The sequence below is a fragment of the Oreochromis aureus genome, linkage group 16, assembly GCF_013358895.1.
Source record: "Oreochromis aureus strain Israel breed Guangdong linkage group 16, ZZ_aureus, whole genome shotgun sequence".
In the NCBI taxonomy this organism is placed as follows: Eukaryota; Metazoa; Chordata; class Actinopteri; order Cichliformes; family Cichlidae; genus Oreochromis; species Oreochromis aureus.
In genome coordinates, this window is record NC_052957.1 from 35,083,510 (window position 1) to 35,088,500 (window position 4,991).

Consider the following 4,991-nt stretch of genomic DNA (forward strand, 5'->3'; position numbering starts at 1 on the left):
GAATTCATGCATGTGTCTGAAATTATTATTATTATCATTATTATTATTATTGTTTTTATAGTAAAAGTCAGGCGAGCATTGAGAGTCTGTATCATAATGGAGCTGCTGTCTCCATCACAACATGATGTAGGGTTTCCCTCTGTAGTCACTGGTGAATGCTTCCTCTCTGGAGTACTCTTTCCAAAGCATTGCAAATTGGTTTCACAAACCTTTGATTAGACAATCCCCCTACTTCCATTATGTTTGCTGTCTATGAGCGATTGCCTGCATGCTGAGATAAAAGTCTAGTCCAAGAACTGAGGCGATGGGGCAAATGGGACACGATAATGAAATGAAATGAGGCGTGAACATTGTCTGCTGCCGTTATCACTTAAGAGTGTAAAGAAATGGCAAAGGGACCTGAGAGATCTTGGCTCTGCCTAATTCTTTACTACCTTAAAGGGTCTTCTGCTACTGGCTGCAAATCTGTACGCTCAATGCATTTGTTTATTTTGATTTTTAAAAAAGGAAAGGTTTAGCTTAAGGCCCATGTGCATGTAAATGTCGGTGCATGCTCACCACATGTATGTCTCATGGTGTGGGGCAGTTAATTCCTGTTTTAACTTTACATTTCACTGGACAATGCAACACTTTACTTCCCCTCTATTTCTAAAACCAGTCATGAGGAATTAGAGATAAAGCAGTATGGAAACATAGAAAGTGTAGTAAATATAACTTTGTTTTACTTAAGTGAAGACAGCAGCTGCAATGTAATTCACTTTAATTCAGTTTCTTTGCTTCTTCTCTGCCTTTACCAGTGCTGATGAGTTGAATGGCCACACCTATGATTGAGGAGGATCCTGCACCACCACTCACCCTCAGCAGTGCTGTAAAAACTACAGCGCTGTGGCGATGTCACTGCTTGTACACAGTGAGCATTAATGTTGTTTTTGGAGAAATGCTGAACCCTGGAACCTGCGCTTCATGTATCTAAATGTTGGTTAAACGGTTAAAGCAGTGACGTGTGAATTTGACTTGAATGGTCAATAAAACTAGAACCTGTAGAATAATTTAAATAAAGATAAATCATCATAGTCTGAGATGTTGTTGGGGCTTTTTTGACCACAACATCAGCAGCAATGACATCAAAGTCATTTTTTGAAGGAATTGTTAATTTTATTCTAATTAAGAAAAGATTAAGATTAACTTTGAAATGTTTCATTAGTTATATAAATGATTTCCTTACAGGTTATAAACCTATCACATGTAAGTCATTTGATTACTGTAGAAAAAGAAAACAAGAAAAACGTGTCACAATAGTTCCACTAAAACAAAGAAGATATAAAACAGCTGAACATCTCACTGCCATTGCCACGTTTTGATAAATTAATTTTTGTACAAATAACACAGTGAACACTTATCACATCATCCACATCCATAAACTGTGAAAGCCAGGTCAGAGCTGTTGTAAGATCTCACTTTTTTCATATGAGGCAATTAAATAAAGAATAAAGCCCATCTTATCAAAACAGCTTTTTGAGACAGTACTCCGTGCCTTTGTTACATCTAGGCTGGATTATTGTAACACACTTTATTGTGGGGTTAGTAATGCATCCATTACGCATCTGCAGGTTATGCAGCACGTCTTTTAGCTGGAACAAAAAAGTCTGAGCACATTACCCCCTTTAATTTCACTCACTGGCTGCCGTACATTTTAGGATCGTTTTAAAATTCTTTTATATGTTTTCAAATCTCTTAATGCCCCCCCCCTTAAGATATTTACCTATTAAATATCTTAACAATGTACAGATTGCAAATATATCAACTCTTAAACACTTTTACCTAAAAACAGGGGGAAAAGAATCACTTTTTATATTCAGTAGTCCTTCGACCTCTCACACCTTCAGGCTGGGAAACTGTGAATCTTTCAAAAACTGTTGAAAAAATGAAACTCTTTGCAATAAAAAAAGGCAAAGAGAAAAGTGAAATGGATAAGGACAAAAAAGCAACAACAAGAGAACAAATAGTGTGGTGGAACCAGCAACTCCACATATGCCAGAGATACTTGGAGAAAGGGAAACAGAGGACAAAGCATTGTTTACAGCTGCGAGAGGACACAAAGTTAATGACATGCAGAAGCAAAAACATCTGATTTTTTTATGAACTTAGATGTAAAAATGATAAGTGAGCCAAACCTTTATATCTTTAAAAGATGTTAGAAGTTTAAATATTTAATTTGTGTCATTGGGCTGCTTAGATAAATTATCTACATGGCAACGACAATGAATGCAGCGTTTTCAAATAATAATGCCTGAGGGAAGCATGAACACAGTGAAAAGTATATGTCCCGGACTACTCAGCCCTGTGGAACCCCTGCTGAATGTTGCATGTGAGCAAGACTTATAAATAAACTCCAAAATATTAAATAAAGATGAGCTAATATGTTCCCAGTCTCTACTCTGAGATCTAGGAGGACAGTCATAGAAATGAATCCAACAGTTTCTTCGATTATGACTTCTGTGTTCTGATGTACTCTGAGGTCTGACTGAAGCTTATCGAGCAGACCATTCCTCGTTTCTTCTTTTTTATTGCGATTCCTTCTATCCCTCTCTTTCTCTGGATTACCTCTGAAAGCCATGTCCTCCAACCACTCTCAACCTTCTTTGGCTGGCACACCACCTTCTCATCAGCAGTGTTGGTCAAGTTACTTGAAAAAAGTAATCAGTTACTAATTACTGATTACTTCCCCCAAAAAGTAATCCCGTTACTTTACTGATTACTTATTTTCAAAAGTAATTAATTACTTAGTTACTTTTTAAAAACATGATTTACAACCTGAATAGGTGATAAAGCGATAGATCTTTCAGCCCAATTCTACTTTTTCTGCATAATCCATCATACAAAATGTAATCAAATGGAAATGTGTCTTTTTAAAACTTTAAACTTTTAATCTTTTAACTTTATGCATCAAGCAAAAACTTAATTATATGCAACATTCTCTGACTGGAAGAAATTTGTTTAACATTTAAACCTATTTTCTGCACATTCCAGCACATAAAATAAAATATGTTTTCGTGTGTTTACACTCACTCTTTCAAATAGATGAAAGTAAAACACAGCAGAAAATAAATAAAATCAAAGACTAGCGGTCCTGTTGCTCTATTTTCACCTGTAAAGCAGGAGTGGGTTAGGTGGAGGTTTACCCTGGTGCAGGTGTGCCGCAGCGGTCAGTTGAAGAATCCACGAGTTTCTCTGTGAGTTTCCCATTACAGTCGTAGCGCACTCGGCGCTTGCTTGGAAGTTTAGGGGTTTTTTCGCTGTAAAAAGAAGTTTTCTTCCCACGCACAGCGGACACTAATGTTTTTGTCACTTTTTATGGAATCAAACTCAAAGTAAGGTCAGTACTTCCACGCTTTAAACGCTGCACACTCATACTCTCTCCGCACTCGATATATTATCCATTGTTGATCTGCAGACAGCTGTTGTCAGGAACGTCGCACTCGCTTACGTCACTGTCATGAGATGTTCTCGCAAAAAAATCACGGTTTTAGTAACGCAGTAACGCAGCGTTCCTACGTGAAAGTAACGGTAATCTAATTACCGTTTTTGCAATAGTAATCCCTTACATTACTCCTTACTTGAAAAAAGTAATCAGATTACAGTAACGCGTTACAAGTAACACATTACTGCCCATCTCTGCTCATCAGTTTATCAATAACGAGCGTATTTAAAGACTGGTTCAGTCCTCCACTCCTTGCCAAACCATTAGTTCTGTAAGCACTAACATGTTACTCTTTACTTACACTTGCTTCTTGTACCCTTGTTTCAGATCCTTCTCAGTGTTAGTGCCATTTTGTGCCAAGCTCCCATGGAAAACTCTGGATTTGGAAGCACCTTCTGGAGAGCATCCCACTTGCCTGTCCACTCTCCATCACTATGCCTGGAGGTAAAGTGCCCAAACTGCCCTCTCAACAAAACCAGTTGCCACAATTAAATACATATTTGGTGCCAGGCAGTAATGATTTGGAAGGTAATAGTCCTATCATAACCTTGTCATGGTCCATGTGTTTTTCCACAGAGCTGGGGTTTCCTCCTCTGGGCGGAGCTTCATCATACTGCCTATTGTCCGCACCTGATGGTGATTTGGTTGCCAGTACTTAAAACCAACGCACTCAACGAGTCTTCGCCAGATCATCTACTAACCTTCGTTAGTGTGGGGCCGCTAAGATTTCTCATGTTATCATAGTAGCTTTTCACTTACTTTGTGCTTTTCCCGTGTTTTAGTAATCCTTCGCCTCATCGTTTCATGCTCACGACAATACTCACGCTCACCTGGGCGCATGTCTTCTCGGCACTCCACAGCCACAATTTGTGCTTTGTCTGTTCCCAACTTCGCCTGCCTTCCTCCCTGCCACTGCAACTTGGATTCTCTGGGTCACCCATCTGGACTCACTGGTTACTGCCTCACCCACACCATCCTCTACCTCCTAACCAGTAAGACACAGAAGTTAACAGAACTCACTTACCTGACAAACCGCTGGCACTCTCCTGACCTCTCTCTGTCCCTCTGTTTTTTTGGGGGGTTTTTTTGCCTGTCCCGTTTGGTTCTTTTGCCATCAGAATTATTGTCTAACGGCGAAGAAAGATGCCCAACGGATTTACTTTACCAAATGGACCATCCCAGCCTTGCCGTAATGGTCCATTTGATTCACCTTTTATTGTTTATTTTATTTTCACTTGCTGAATACGGGACAGACTTGAATGAGGAAAAGAAAGGGAGAAAGAAAGAGGAAAAGAAAAACAGCGGGAAGAGGGACGGGAAAAAGGGCAAAAACCAAAACCAACAGAATAAGCAGACAAAAAAATATATATATCGATCACCTGGATCAGCTGTTGAGAAAGAAAAAGAAAACAAGCAGAAGAAAACGAGAGCAATAGAATAAACAACATCACAATGATCTATGTGAATATGACAGTAAATACTAAATATTAAACATTATTGTGCAGCACAT

At 38.8% G+C, this 4,991-nt stretch overlaps 1 long non-coding RNA gene across 1 annotated transcript; it reads left to right on the forward strand.

Annotated features, from left to right (window-relative positions):
- Nucleotides 1-3,807: 3,807 nt before the first annotated feature.
- On the forward strand, nucleotides 3,808-4,527 carry LOC120433461. The gene is made up of 3 exons (XR_005608577.1): nucleotides 3,808-3,925; nucleotides 4,058-4,186; nucleotides 4,264-4,527. It is a non-coding gene; the product is annotated as an uncharacterized LOC120433461 (long non-coding RNA).
- The last annotated feature ends 464 nt before the right edge of the window (nucleotides 4,528-4,991 follow it).